The sequence below is a fragment of the Pan paniscus genome, chromosome 18 (genome assembly GCF_029289425.2).
Source record: "Pan paniscus chromosome 18, NHGRI_mPanPan1-v2.0_pri, whole genome shotgun sequence".
Classification (NCBI taxonomy): domain Eukaryota; kingdom Metazoa; phylum Chordata; class Mammalia; order Primates; family Hominidae; genus Pan; species Pan paniscus.
In genome coordinates, this window is record NC_073267.2 from 23,071,489 (window position 1) to 23,087,976 (window position 16,488).

Below are 16,488 nucleotides of genomic sequence, written 5' to 3' on the forward strand. Positions count from 1 at the left end.
AATCCCCAAACTAAGGACCTTATTTCTCTTTCTCTCTTTTTCTTTCTTTTCCTTCTTCTTCTTTTTTTTTTTTTTTTTTTTTTTTTTAATAAACGTGGTCTCGCTTTGTTGCCCAGGCTGGAGTGCAATGGCACAATCATGGCTTACTGCAGCCTTGAATTCCTAGGCTCAAGCAAGCCTCCCACCTCAGCCTCCTGAGTAGCTAAGATTATAGGCTTGTACCACTATACCCGGCTCATTAAAAAAATTTTTTTTGTAGAAATGGGGTTTCCCAGGCTGGTCTTGAACTACCACGCCCAGCCACTTGTTGTTAATTTTTTGAAAGAATTTATTTAACAACATAATTTTAGGTCAGGCGTGGTGTCTCACACCTGTGATGCCAGCACTTTGAGAGGACAAAAGGGAGGATCACTTGAGCCTAGGAGACCAGCCTGGGCAACATAGTGAGACCCTGTCTCTCAAAAAATAAAATAGGCTGGGTGCGGTGGCTTACGCCTGTAATCCTAGCAGTTGGGGAGGCCAAGGCAAGTGGATCACCTGAGGTAGGAGTTCTAGAGCAGCCTGGCCAACATGGTGAAACTCCATCTCTACTAAAATACAAAAAATTAGCCGGGTGTGGTGGCGCACACTTGTAATCCCAGCTACTTGGGAGGCTGAGGCAGGAGAATCACTTGAACCTGGGAGGTGGAAGTTGCAGTGAACTGAGATTGCACCACTGCACTCCAGCCTGGACAGCAAGAGTGAAACTCCTTCTCAAAAAATTAAAATAAAATAAATACATTTATTATTCATTTTATTTTTTTGTATTCCGCTCTGCTGCCCAGGCTGGAATACAGTGGTCAGATCTCGGCTCACTGAAACGTCCGCCTCCTGGGTTCAAGTGATTCTTGTGCCTCAGCCTCCTGAGTAGCTGATATAACAGGCATGTGCCACCACACCCAGCAAAAGTTTTGTATTTTCAGTAGAAACAGTTGCACTGTGTTGGCCAGGCTGGTCTCAAACTCCTGGCCTCAAGTGATCCACCTCCTCAGGTTCCCAAAGTGCTGGGATTACAGGCATGAGCCACTGCACCCAGCCTAAAATAAATTTAAAAACATAATTTTATTGAAAACCGTTTGGTAGGTGCCAGCATGGGTACTTGATTACATGAAATTTGCATTTATTTATTACATATTATATATCTGTCACCAGGCTATGCATTGAGTACAGACAGGCAAACAGCAATTGTTTACAGACTTTACAATCTCCCCATTTATCAGCAGAGACATTCAAGTGGAGAAACAAATATAATAACTATTAGTTACTTTGATAGAAACTTGTTTTAGGGACACTGAAAAAAATGATCTCATTTAACATTTATAGCTATCTTGGCTGGGCACAGTGGCTCAGCCTGTAATCCCAGCGCTTTGGGAGGCCAAGATGGTAGGATCGCTTTAGGCCAAGAGTTTGAGACCAGCCTGGTCAACATAGGAACACCCCATCTTTATTAAAGAAAAAAAAAAAAGAAAAAACGCTTACAGCCATCCTATGTAGTTACAGCTATGAAGGATAGACCAAATTCTTTTTTTTTTTTTTTTTTTTTTTTTTTTGAGATGGAGTCTCACTTTGTCGCCCAGGCTGGAGTGCAGTGGCACGATCTCGGCTCACTGCAACCTCCACCTCCCAGGTTCAAGCAAGACTAAATTCTTATGAATCATTACTTTTGAAACAATACCTAGTATTGTGTGTCACACATTATAGGTGCTTAATAAGTGTTATTTCCCTCTCTGTTGCCACATTCCAGGAGTGTGGCCCTAATAATTTGTCACTGATTATGAGGATTAATATTTTTTTAAAAACCTTTCCACAAATTAATTACCTTTTCCCAAATTTGTTTACTGATTAAAAGCTCATACTGTGGGCCGGGCGCGATGGCTCACGCCCGTAATCCCAGCACTTTGGGAGGCTGAGGTGGACAGATCACAAGGTCAGGATTTCGAGACCAGCCTGGCCAACATAGTGAAACCCATCTCTACTAAAAATACAAAAATTAGCCGGGCATGGTGTTACAATAAAACTCCAGCCAAGGAAAAGACAAAGAGACCTTTGGAAACCAAAGAGAACTTTATTTAATTCAGGTACCCGGGCCGACAGCAGGCTCACGCCTAAAATGGCTGCCGACTGGGACACAGAAAGCAGGCTTGCTTATATGTCGTTTGAGGCAAGAAAACAAGGCAGGATACAGGTTTCGGACAAAGACAGTAAATTATTTAACACGTGACAATTCTGAGAAAACATATAATTTAGTTATCTTGACCAGTCAACTTTGAAGCTGGACAGCTCGAGCTGGGGTAAGGGAAAACAGGAATTACAGCAATACGCGGGGGTCTGGAGGCAGGCAGTAAGCTTGGAAGATTGAGATAAGCTCATAGCTGCAACTTGTTAGCAATGCTGGGAGGGGCTGCTTAAATTTCTTAGCCTACGTATAACTTCTAAATAACCTATACTTAATGTTAACTATTACTTATGTTTATTATTTTTAACTTTATTATTACTTATTTTATTTTCCTTCCACAATGGTGGTGCATGCCTGTAGTCCCAGCTTCTCAGGAGGCTGAGGCAGAAGAATCCCTTGAACCCAGGAGGCAGAGGTTGTGGTGAGCCGAGATCGCACCACTGCACTCCAGCCTGGGCAACAGAGGAGACTCCATCTCAAAAAACAAAAACAAAAACAAAAACCTCATACTGTGGAAGGTTTCCATCTCAAGTGTCTTCTACATTTGTCCAATTTTGTGTTGAATATTTTGAAAGCAACCCCGCATATGCGTGTATGTGGGTACAGAGACATATGTGCAATGTGATTCTTCATGTTGGTTATCGTAAAAAAACAAACAAAAAAACACTTTTTCGAGTTGGACATCCTTCTCTGGACTGAGGAAAAGTGTACTTATTTTGGTAGGGATTTGTGTTCATACCATAGCAAAGCTGGTATAAAGAAGACGGGGAGAAGCCGGGCGCGGTGGCTCACGCCTGTAATCCCAGCACGGGCAGGCAGATCACCTGAGGTCAGGAGTTTGAGACCAGCCTGGCCAACATGGCGAAACCCCGTCTCTACAAAAACACAAAAATTAGCCGGGCGTGTTGGTGCCACCTGTGGTCCCAGCTACTCGGGAGGCTGAAGCATGAGAATCACTTGAACCCGGGAGGCGGAGGTTGCAGTGAGCCAAGATCGTGCCACTGCACTCCAGCCTGGGTGACAGAGCGAGACTCCATCTCAAAAAAAGAAGGGGGGGAAAGGCGAACATTATTGGACTTTTTATAATAACTGGTGGGGGTAAAAAATCAAAAGTGCAATACCATTACCCTTACTTAATCAAATCCTCACAAACAGTTAAGTATCAGTACTGTAAACAAAATGCCTATTACCACTTGGGGATTTGAAATTAAAAATAATCTTCCATAACTTCTGAATTAATCTGTTTTTAGAAAATTAATAATTTTAGTTCTTGGAGATAGTTGGGTAATGTTTTCCCTTTAGGCCTAGAGTTCTAGCTGGAGTTACTCTGGGGCAGGCAGCTCCAGAAATAGCCCCGTGGGTCTCCTCTGGGGTCGGGGGGCCCCTGAAGGGGCAGGTTTCCACTGATCCTGTTTCCTGTCCTAAGGCAGCTTTGAAATGAACACCCACCCCCAGGAGGGCAGCTCAAGTGTCCGCAAGAGGGGCTGATTTAAATTACAGGCATTGGTTCTCACAGAATGCTGTGTTTACGTTAGAACAAAGTGATATTTCTTTCCTTCTTTTTTTTTTTTTCGAGACAGGGTCTCACTCTGTCGCCCAGGCTGGAGGGCAGTGGTGTAATCCTGGCTCACTGCAACCTCCACTTCCCAGATTCAAGTGATTCTTGTGCCTCAGCCTCCCAAGTAGCTGGAACCACAGGTGCACGCCACTATGCCCTGATAATTTTTGTATTTTTAGTAGAGATAGGGTCTCGCCATGTTGCCCAGGCCGGTCTTTAACTCTTGGCCTCAAGTGATCCGCCTGCCTCAGCTTCCCAAAGTACTGGGATTACAGGCATGAGCCGACATGCCCAGCCTTTTCTTCTTATTTTCTTTTTTCTTAGAGACACGGTCTTACTCTGTCACCCAGGCTGGAGTGCAGTGACATGATCATAGCTCATTGCTGCCTTGAACTCCTGAGCTCAAGCAATCCTCACACCTCAGCCTCCTGAGTAGCTAGGACCACAGGTACATGCCACCATGCCTAGCTGACTTTTAAAAAAATTTTTTGTAGATATGAGGTCTTACTATGTTACCCAGGCTAGTCCAAAGATGAAGATGATTCTATGTGATTTGACCTTTTTTGTTGTTGTTATTGTTTTACTTTTTTTTGTAGAGAGAGGGTCTCATATTGTGTTGCTTAGGCTGGTCTTGAACTCCTGGGCTCAAACAATCATCCCACTTCAGCTTCCCAAAGGGGGATTACAGGAGTGAGCCACCACGCCTGGCCATGATTTCACTCTAAAACAGTGCCTACTATTACATATAGTATGTGTGTGTGCAAATCCATAAAAAGCCTTTGGCACAAGCCTGGTCCATAATAAAGTCAAAAAATGTTAGCATTTTTAGATATGTAGTTAAGTTAAAAAGCAAGTTGAAATATAGTATGATGCTTTTTTTTTTTCTTTTCTGAGACAGAGTCTTGCTCCATCACCCAGGCTGGAGTGCAGTGGTGCAATCTCGGCTCACTGCAACCTCTGCTTCCCAGGTTGAAGCAATTCTCCTGCCTCAGCCTCCTGAATAGCTGGGATTACAGCCGCCTGCCACCACGCCTTGCTAATTTTTTATTTGTTTATTTATTTATTTATTTTTTGTATATTTAGTAGAGACGGGGGGGTTTCACCACGTTGGCCAGGCTGGTCTTGAACTCCTGACCTCGTGATCCACCCACCTCGACCTCCCAAAGTGCTGGGATTACAGGCATGAGCCACCACGCCCGACCTGATCCTATTTTTATTAAAAATGTATATACATATATATTGGTATCTGCATAGCAAAAACCATTTGAAGGGGAAGTTTGCACCCAGCAGTTAGTGGCAGTTCTCTCTATGGGAGAGGTACCATTAAAGGGGGGCTTTGTATATTTTTTAAACATTTTAAACTTTTAAAGTTACACATATGTATCACTTATGTGGAGAAAAAGATGTTGTTAAGAAAAATAAAGTAAAATAACCAGGTAACTTCCTCTTCCTCAAATACATTGATAAATACCCCCTCCTCAAAACTCATCACTTCTGGCCGGGCACGGTGGCTCACACCTGTAATCCCAGCACTTTGGGAGGCTGGGGCAGGTGGATCACGAGGTCAGGAGTTTGAGACCAGCCTGACCTACATGGTGATACCCTGTCACTACTAAAAATACAAAAATTAGCCAGGCGTGGTGGCACATGCCTGTAATCCCAGCTACTCAGGAGGCTGAGCCAGGAGAATCACTTGAACCCGGGAGGCTGAGGTTGCAGTGAGCCAAGATCGCGCCACTGCACTCCAGCCTGGGCAACGAGAGCGAAACTCTGTCTTAAACAAAAACAAAACAAAACAAAACAAAAAAAAGCTTCATCACCAGGATGGGAGTGTCTTCTAGGTCCCTCCGCTCCAGGACCTTTCTAGGCTCTGTTCATCCCCTCCACTCACACACATCTGGAAGCTCCTGGAATGGGCTTCCCTTTTTCACACCTCTGCCTTATAAAATTTCTTTCATCTGATGTCCTGGTCTATCAAAATTACAGTTCTGCCTCCTTCAGAACCCAGCTTTAATTTTTATTTTTTTAATTTGAAGACAAGGTCTTGCTGTGTTGCCCAGGCTGGAGTACAGTGGCATGATCATAACTCACTGCAGCCTCTAACTCCTGGGCTTGAGCGATCCTCCCACCTCAGCCTCCTGAGTAGCTGAGACCACAGGCGTGCACCACCACACTTGGCCAACTTTTTAATTTTTTTTGGAACGATGGGGTCTCATTACCTTGCCCAGGCTGGTCTTGAACTCCTGGCCTCAAGCAATCCTCCTGCCTCAGCTTCCCAAAGTGTTGGGATTACAAGCATAAGCGATTGAGCCTGGCCCAGAGCCCAGATTGAAGACAACCTTTCCAGGCTTTCTCCTCTGCCTTCCGTGGGGCTCTTAGCAGACCTTTATGTGTGTGAGTCATTCTCCAGTGTCGTTCTTTGTTTGAGTCAGCACCTGACTGCAAGAGTAGGGTTGTGTCTGATGCGACCTCCATTCCCTTGGTCCTGCGTAGTAGGACTTGGTAAAATGTTTGACTGTGTGTGGACGGGAGTTGGCACTTCATTGCTTACTTTCTAGGTTATCGAAAGCAGGCTCTGTTGGGTTAGTGTTGCCAGGGGTGGCTTCAGAGGGAGACAACAGCTCAGCTTTCCAACCTTTGTTCCCTCAGCATCCCATAAACCTAAGTGGTTTTTTTTTTAACTTACTGTGACCTGGCAACTTGGATTGTTTAACCAAAATGGCCCGCTGGCCTCCCTCCAAGGAACACACCCGGCAGGTATTGGGTGTGGATTGTGAAAGGTCAGATTCTATCACTGTCAAGCCCAGCCTTCTGCCCAAGCTCCCGTGGAGACGTGGCAGAACCATTCAGGGGGCCGCCCTCTCCATAGAATATCAGGCAGTCATCCAAAGATGTTTATAGAGTTTATGATAACGTGGGAAAGTGCCTCTGCTCCAGAGTTAAATCTAAAAAGAATACAGCATGATTATAGCTCTGTGAAACTCGCACGTACACATACAGCCAAGGCCTGAGGGGAAGCACATCACCAGGGCAGCAGGAATTGTCTTTGGATTGGATTAGGAGGGACTGTGTTCCTTTTCTCCTTCTCTGTCATTTCTACATTTTCTAGAATAAGCATAGGGAGCAAATACATGTTTTTAATTTCTTATTAAGGTTGGAAATTTTATTTTTAAATATTATTTTCAGCCAGGTGCACTGGCTCACGTCTGTAATCCTAGGACTTTGGGAGGCCGAGGCAGGTAGATCACTTGAGGTCAGGAGTTCGAGACCACCCTGGCCAACATGGTGAAACCCCGTCTCTACTAAAAAAAAAAAAAAAAAAAAAAAAAAAAAAAAAAAAAAATAGCCGGGCATGGAGGTGGGCACCTATAATCCCAGCTACTCCAGAGGCTGAGGCAGGAGAATCACTTGAACCTGGGAGGCAGAGGCTGCAGTGAGAGATTGCACCACTGCCCTTTAGCCTAGGCAACAGAGCGAGACCCTCTCCCCTGCCCCCCGGCAAAAAAATATTTTCCTGATCTGAGAATATCTCAGAGCTCATTCCACATCAATACACATAGATCACCTTATTTAAAAAAATTTCTTTTGAGATAGGGTTGCCCAGGCAGAAGTGCAGTGGTGTGATCATAGCTCACTGCATTGAAATCCTGGGCTCAAGTGATCCTCCCACCTCAGCCTCCCGAGTAGCTGGGACCACAGGCATGCACCACCATGCCCAGCCTGTTGTTGGTTATTTAATGGCTGAATATCATTTCATTGTTGGAAGCACCATAATAAATGTAGCCAGCCCCTCCTTGTAGGGTATGTAGGTTATTTCCAGTCTTGTCCTGCCACAAACAGCACTTCCTTGTGCATGTGTCTTTGCACTCGTGAATGGGCGTGCCCACCAGAGGACCCCCCAGAGGTGAACTGGCTAGGCAAAATGTTTGTGTGTTTAAACTGGGATAGGTGTTGTCGGTTGCTCCTCAAAGAGGTTACACCATCGTGTGTGCCCCCCATGATGGGTGGGTACACCTGCTTCCCATGCCCTTATTTGGCCAACTTTGGTAATTACACTCATACTTGTAACCCACTGAGGGCAGCTCTAACAGCATGATCAAAGAATAATGATTGCCTTGGGAGGCCGAGGCTGGCGGATCACCTGAGGTCAGGAGTTGGAGACCAGCCTGACCAATATGGTGAAACTTCATCTCTACTAAAAATACAAAAATTATCTGGGCGTGGTGGTGTGAGACTGTAGTCCCAGCTACTCAGGAGGCTGAGGCAGGGGAATCACTTGAACCCGGGAGGCAGAGGTTGCAGTGAGCCAAGATCGCACCACTGCACTCCAGCCTGGGCAACAGGAAAAAAAAAAAAAAAAATTTAGCAGTTTTTGGAAATATAATTCACATGCCATACAATTTACCCATTTAAAATGTACTATTCAAAGCCTTTGAGTATATTCATAAAATTATGCATCCATCACCACAACCACTTTTAGAACATTTTACCCAAAAACTAAATTCTATACCCCTTAGCCATCACGCTCTAATATACACATCCCACCCAGCCCCAGGCAAACACCAGTCCACTTTCTGCCTCTCTGGACTTGCCTTTTCTGGACGTTTTACATAAATAGAATCATACAACATGTGGCCTTTTATGTCTGGCTTCTTTTGCTAAGCATAATGTTTTTTGTTGCTTTTTTTTTTTTTTTTTTTAGGGGCAGTTTCACTCTGTTGCCCCTGCTGGAGTGCAGTGGTGCCATCTCTGCTCACTGCAACCTCTGCCTCCCATGTTCAAGTGATTCTCTTGCCTCAGCCTCCTGAGTAGCTGGGATTACAGGCAACATGGTGGAACCCCATCTCTACTAAAAATACAAAAAATTAGCCGGGCATGGGGGCGCACACCTGTAGTCCCAGTTACTGGGGAGGCTGAGGCGCAAGAATTGTTTAAACCTGGGAGGCAGAGATTGCAGTGAGCTGAGATTGTACCACTGCACTCCAGCCTGGGAGACAGAGCAAGACTGTGTCTCAAAAAAAAAAAAGTGCAGATATTTTGCTATTAAGATCTTAGTGTATAGTTCAGACTTTACTGTATTTCACTTTAAATATACACAAATATGGACATTTTGTTGCTACTGTAGAATCATGCTATATATGTCTTCAGTAAACAGTTTTTTTTCGGCAAGCAATAAATCATGTCTTTTCAGATCAGTAAATATGGATCTAGTGTCTTGATGGCTCTGTCAGCCATCTGTATGGCTACACCACAGTTTCTTTAAGCATTGCCTCTTGTGGGATACTTAGGCAGTTTCCACGTTTGTTTGTTTTTGAGATGGAGTTTCGCTCTTGTTGCCCAGCCTGGAGTGCAATGGCACGATCTCAGCTCACTGGAACCTCTGCCTCTCGGGTTCAAGTGATTCTCCAGCTTCAGCCTCCCAAGTAGCTGGGATTACAGGCATGCACCACCATGCCTGACTAATTTTGCATTTTTTAGTGGAGATGGGGTTTCTCCATGTTGGTCAGGCTGGTCTCGAACTCCTGACGTCAGGTGATCTGCCTGCCTCAGCCTCCCAAAGTGTTGGGACTACAGGCGTGAGCCACCGCGTCTGGCCAGTTTGTTTGTTTTTTAAGAGATAGGGTCTCATGCTGTTGCCCAGGCTGGAGTGCAGTGGCACAATCATGGGTCACTGTAGCCTCGACCTCCTGAGCTCAAGTGATCCTCCCACCCCAGCTCCCCAGGTAGTTGGGACTAAAGGCATGCGCCATCATGCCTGGCTAATTTTTGTATTTTTTTTTTGTAGAAATGGGGTCTTGCTATGCTGCCCAGGCTGCTCTGGAACTCCAAGTGTCAAGTGATCCTCCTGCCTTGGCCTCCCAAATTGCTGGGATCACAGGCATGACCACTGTGCCTGGTTTCCAGTTTTTTGCTGCTGTATTCCATGCTGGGTTCCACGGATAATTGTACCAAATCTCTAAGTGCACGTGGCATAGATTGTGGCCTCTACACACCACTGTTGGACTCTTTCCATTCCAGAGCCTCACTGTGTTCCCCCACTTCTTCCCGCTTCTTTTATTTGAACCCTTGAGTTTGGTTAAGCCTATTACCACTCTGCAGGAGGGGAGAGTAGTTGGGCTGTCTCTGAGTTGTATTTCTTTTTTTTTTTTGCCTCGACTTCCCAGGTTCAGGTGATCCTTCCACCTCAGCCTCCTGAGTAGCTATTACTACAGGCGCATGGCACCATGCCTGGCTAATTTTTTGTATTTGTAGTAGAGGCAGGGTTTCGCCATGTTGCCTAGACTTCTGAGCTGTATTTCATAAAGTCTGCAGAAGTGATGATGGGGGAAAAAATGATTTTATAACATGAAGTGACAGTAACAGGTGATAAAGGCTTGGGTGAGTCACTGGATGTGTCCTCAAGTAAGATCCAGGGGCCTTGATTACTGTGATAATGGCAATAATAACAGTAATATAAAATTGGCAACAACAGTGATAACATCCCACGTGCCAAAACATTTGCAAACACATTGCCGGCACTCCACCCTCACTCCTGGCATACTCGATGAAGTAAATTATTATTACTATAGTAATCATTATTATTATTTCCATCTCCCTTTCCTGGTATATAATTATTATTATTATTTCACTATTATTTATTTTTATTTTGTACTCTCAGACTTTGAAGAACCACAGCCTTTCTATTCTGTAGCCAGAATTATATTTTCCTTTTTTTATGAAATATCCACAGACCTCTTTTTTTTTTTTTTTTTTTTTTTTGAGACAAGAGTCTTGCTCTGTCACCCAGGCTGTAGTGCAGTGGTGCAATCTCAGCTCATTGCAACCTCCACCTCCTGGGTTCAAGCGATTCTCATGCCTCAGCCTCCTGAGTAGCTGGGAGCACAGGCACACGTCACCACGCCCAGCTAATTTTTATATTTTTTGTAGAGAGGGGGTTTCACCATGTTCACCAGACTGGTCTCAAACTCCTGGCCCCAAGTGTTCCGCCTATGTCGGCCTCCCAAAGTGCTAGGATTACAGGCATGAGCCACCACACCCGGCCCATAGCCCTCTGTTCTATGTAAGATTAATTAACCTACTCAACAACTGAGTTCCGGAATCCTTAGAAATAGAAGATATTAGAGCTGGCACGGCCTTAAGAATCATCTAACCTGGCCAGGCGCAGTGGCTTATGTCTGTAATCCCAGCACTTTGGGAGGCCAAGACAGGTGGATCACTTGAGTCCGGGAGTTTGAGACCAGCCTGGGCAACATGGTGAAACTCTGTCTCTACAAAAATACAAAAAATTAGCCAGGCGTGGTGGCGTGTGCCCATAGGCCCAGCTACCCAGGAGGTTGAGGTGGAGGTTGAGGTTTCAGTGAGCCATGATTGCATTACTGCACTGCAGGCTGCGCAACAGAGTGAAACCCTGTCTCAAAAAAAAAAAGAAAAGAAGAAAACTCGTCTAACCCAGTAATTTTTGTTTCTTAACTTTGATTTACACAGGCATTACCTAAATACATTCTCATTGTAAAAAGAATGCAAACAACATAGATAAACTGAGGTCTCCTTGAGCAACTTCTTATCCCTTTCTATTCCCAGAGATAAGAATTATATTAGTTTCATATAAATTACTTTTCAGACCTCTTTTTGTGCATTTGCATATAAGTATACATTTGTGTGTATGTCTACAGACACACACATCCTTAGAAAATCCATGGTATTGATTTGTGGGTTTCCTCCACCAGTAAGTGGTATCATAGTGTTTGTATTGTTCTGTAACTTGCTTTTTTCCCCCCTAAACAATAGGTCTTAGAAATTGGCCGTGCTGGGTGCGGTGGCTCACGCCTGTAATCTCAGCACTTTGGGAGGCCAAGGTGAGTGGATCACCCGAGGCCAGGAGTTCAAGACCAGCCTGACCAATATGGTGAAACCTGATCTCTACTAAAAATACAAAAATTAGCTGGGTGTGGTGGCACTCACCTGTAATCCCAGATACTCAGGCAGCTGAGACAAAATTGCTTGAACCCAGGAGACGGAGGTTGCAGTGAGCAGAGATGGCGCCACTGCACTCCAGCCTGGACGACAGAGTGAGACCACGTCCCCCACTCCCTGCCCGGGGGGAATACAAAGATCACCCGTGCTAGCATCTTATTTTGAGTATACCAAGTGTATGTGATCATCCCCCTACAGATGGGCAGTTTGTACTGCCTGATCATTATGGCATTATAAGTGCTGACCTTGAGGCTAGAGTTCAAGACCACCCTGGACAACATAGAGAGACTGTCATCTCTACACACACACAATTTTTTAAATTAGCTGGGCATGATGGTGAGCACCCATAGTCCCAGCTACCTGGGAGGCTGAGTTGAGAAGATTCGTTGAGCCCAGGAGTTGGAGGCTTCAGTGAGCTATGATCCCACCACTGCACTTCAGCCTAGGCAACAAAGTAATAAATACCTGGTCTCAAAAAAAAAGAAAAAAGAAAAAAAAAAAAAAAAGCACTGATCATCCTTGGACCAGCTTACCTGGACACACCTGGGTAGGTGATAGGAATGGCTGGGTCAGAAGTCGGTGCAGAAGAAGGTTCATAGCCACTGCCAGGTGGCTCTCAAAGATGGCAGTACCTGCTTCCATTCCCCACCTGATGGTAACATTACTGGTGATTTGTAGCTCCGGCAGGAGTCACCCATAATAAGCACTGCTACCCCAGTGAGCCACTGTTTTTGGTGGGAGTGTGTCTACCCTGGGTGCAGGGGCCACAAAAAAGTGGACCACCAGCAGCCAAAACCTTCTTCATCCTTGTTTGTAAACAAGGAAATGGAGGTTCCCACAGCCAGTCAGTAGTGCGCTGGAACCAGAGTCAGGGACATGAATGTTAGTACAGTACTTTTTATACTGTGCTTATTAAAAAAAAAAAAAAAGTTAGTTGCATTAATCCCACCTGTTGCCCATAAGGTCTGGCATGACTCTGTTCTGGGTTTGGAAAAAAGGTAATTTTTATCCTATGAAATACCACACCCTCTAATTCTGCAGTACTTTCCTCCCTGTTTTGTGGTTGGTGCCACGGCATCCAGCCAGGAGGTAATTTCTGTTGCTAATCTTCACTGAATGGGGACGGTCCCTGTTAGTGGCTTAGGGAGTGGCGGAGTCGTTTGAGAGAGGCACTGTCAGAGAATTGTGTGTCGTAGACAGAGAACAGGGTACCTGTACAGACATGCTTGGAAGGGTGGCCTGCTGAATTCTCAACCCTGCAGGCTCTCCTGACAGGTGGAGGTCGAAGGCTGTCCCTGCCATTTGTAGCAGCCGGAATATGAGCTGAGACTGGTGCTTTAAGGTACGGGGATTGGGCTGGGCGTGGTGGCTCATGCCTGTAATCCCAGTGCTTTGGAAGGACAAGGCAGGAGGATCACTTGAGCCCAGAAGTTTGAGAACAGCCTGGGCAACATACCGAGATCCTGTCTGTACAGAAATTTAAAAAATTAGCCAGGCATGATGGCAAGCGCCTGTCATCCCAGCTATTCGTGAAGCTGAAGCAGGAGGATCACTTGAACCCAGGAGTTTGAGGCTGCGGTGAGCTATGATCATGCCACTGCATTCCAGCCTGAGTGACAGAGCAAGACCCTGTCTCTTTAAGAGAAAAAGTACAGGGGCCAGGCTCATGCCTGTAATCCCAGCACTTTGGGAGGCCGAGGCAGGCGGATCACAAGGTCAAGAGATTGAGACCATCCTGGCCAACATGGTGAAACCCTGTCTCTACTAAAAATACAATAATTAGCTGGGCGTGGTGGCGCAAGCCTGTAGTCCCAGCTACTCAGGAGGCTGAGGCAGGAGAATCGCTTGAACCCAGGAGGCAGAGGTTGCAGTGAGCCGAGATCATGCCACTTCACTCCAGCCTGGTGACAGAGCCAGACTCCATCTCAAAAAAAAAAAAAAGTACAGGGACCGAAATTCAGAAAAATGTTTTAGACGTACACATGTCTGCTGTGGGGTTATTTACAACAGGGAGCAATCAGTGACAAGCTTGAAGTCTAACAGTGGAGAGCAACAGGTGAATAATCAAGTCAATAACAAAAAAGTTATACAGTAGATTATTATGCAACTATTAAAGCAGGATGCAAATAACTTATAAATTTTATAGTTATCTGATGTACTGTCTGTGCCAAAAGAATTTTAGTGATTTGTTTACTGCTTCTTGGAGTATAACTTGGGATAAATTTTTTGGCGGAGAACTCAGTCATTTCTAGATTTTAAATGTGATCCAGCAGTTACATTTCCCAAAAAATATGTACTACTGAGATCTTGCACAAGCGCCCAAGATTTGGATAGGAAGATGTTCACTTCAGCACTGTTTGTACTAGGAAATGTTGGAGGGAACCCAAATATTATTCAATTGGAGGTTAGACAAATACCTTAAGGTACATTTATATAATTATATATCTGGTAGTTCTGGAAATGAAAGGAGGTTACCCCAGCCAGTCTGCACATATGACATGGAAAGATGTCCAAGATCTTACATTAAGAAAAGTCAGATGCACAACAGAACATGTGGTGTGGTCCAATTGCTCTTTCTTTTTATTTTGTTTTATTTTTATTTTTTTGAGATGGAGTCTCACTGTGTCGCCCAGGCTGGAGTGTAGTTGTGCTCTCTTGCCTCACTGCAACCTCCGCCTCCTGGGTTCAAGCGATTCTCCTGCCTCAGCCTCCCAAGTAGCTGGGATTACAGGCTCGTGCCACCATGCCCGGCTAATTTTTGTATTTTTAGTAGTGACAGGGTTTTACCATGTTGGCCAGGCTGGTATCAAACTCCTGACCTTGTGATCTGCCTGCCTCAGCCTCCCAAAGTGCTGGGATTACAGGTGTGAGCCACCGCACCCGGCCTAAACTGCTCTTAAATATGTGTTTATGTTCACAGAGGCATAGGAAAAAATTTTGCAGAATGTCTACATCAACTGTCAGCTGTGGTTTTCAGAGGAAGTGGATTAGGGAGGACTTCCGCTTTCTAATTCAGAGTTCTATAGTGCTTGCAGTTTTTATGTGATGTGGATCATACTTTGGAATCAGAAAAAAAAAATTGAGATCACTAAATAAAGCACAAAATCCCATTGACCCACTCTCCTGTAAGGAGGTAAATTATATTTTATGGTATGATACCAATCTTATTAAAAAATGCATGTAGGCCGGGCAAGGTGGCCACGCCTGTAATCCCAGCACTTTGGGAGGCCAAGGCGGGTGGATCACCTGAGGTCAGGAGTTCGAGACTAGCCTGGCCAACATGGTGAAACCCCGTCTCTACTAAAAATACAAAAATTAGCCAGGCATGTTGGCTCACGCCTGTAATCCCAGCTACTCAGGAGGCTGAGGCAGGAAAATTGCTTGAACCCAGGAGGTTGCAGTGAGCTGAGATCACCCCACTGCACTCTAGCCTGGGTGACAGAGGGAGACTGTCTCAAAAAAAAAAAAAAAAAAAAAAAAAACATATAGAAGATCTGGAAAAGAATTAGTCTACGGCATTGCTCCAGTGGATGGTATATGGTGGATTTGACTTTTGTCTTCTGTATTCTCCAACTTTTAAATTAAGTCTAAATTAGCTACCAAAATAGAAGAAAAGAATTACAGGCTTTATTTTTTGAACTCTGCAGAGGTAAAAAAGCCCCAGCAGGCTAGGCGCAGCAGCTCATCTCTGTAATCCTAGTTCCTTGGGAGGTTGAGGCAGGAGGATCACTTGAGGCCAGGAGTTCGAGACCAGCCTGGGCAACAAACATAGTGCAACCCCGTCTCTGCAAAATAAAAATAAAAAAGCTGGGCATGGTGACACACAAGTGTAGTCCCAGCTACTCAGGAGGCTGAGGCAGGAAGATCGCTTGAGCCCAGGAGTTTTGAGGTTGCAGAGAGCTATGATCACACTACCACCACGTAGCCTGGACAACAGAGAGAGACCTTATTCCTATTTAAAAAACAAAACAAAACAAAAACCCAAAAACAAAAGAAAGCCCTAGAGAGAGTGAGAGGCCTGGGCTCTGTGTGTGTGTATTGGAAGGCCCAGCTCCACTGCCTGAGCTGCTTCTATTTTGAGCAGGACCCAGTGCTGGGGATGAGGTGAAGCCCTGTTTGGGCTGAGTCCTTGGGAAGCTGGACTCTTTTTTTTTTGGGTACAGAGTCTCGCTCTGTCACCCAGGCTGGAGTGCAGTGGCCTGATCTCCATTCACTGCAACCTCCACCTCCTGGTTCAAGCGATTTTCCTGCCTCAGCCTCCCGAGTATCTGGGATTACAGGTATGCACCCAGCTTTTTTTTTTTTTTAAAGTAGAGACGGGGTTTCACCACGTTGGCCAGGCTGGTCTCGAGCTCCTGACCTTGGATGATCCATCTGCCTCGGCCTCCCAAAGTGCTGGGATTACAGGCGTGAGCCACCATGCCTGGCTACTCTCAATAGGTTTTGATAGATTTGGGAGTTCTTTTGGGCCATCATAATGATGGGGTGGTGGGCACTGCTGGCATAGAGTTAGGGAAGGCCGGGAATGCCAGCAACCCTGAAACAGGGCTGTTCTGCACGATGAATTTTCCTGCATCCCACAAGATCTTGGAACAGCTCATGGGAATCGTTTCATAATTATCTGAGGCCAGAGTTAAATGCTATGTTATGTGTAAAGGCGGCATATCCTTTGGGAGGCTGAGATGGGAGGATCGCTTGAAGTTCAAGACCAGCCTGGGCAATATGGTGAGACCCTGTCCCT

General features: G+C 45.3%; 1 protein-coding gene across 2 annotated transcripts in view; it reads left to right on the forward strand.

Annotated features, from left to right (window-relative positions):
- EEF2K (eukaryotic elongation factor 2 kinase) overlaps positions 1–16,488 on the forward strand; it is an 82,660-nt gene that overhangs the window by 20,364 nt on the left and 45,808 nt on the right. The gene's annotated exons all lie outside the window — the stretch shown is intronic.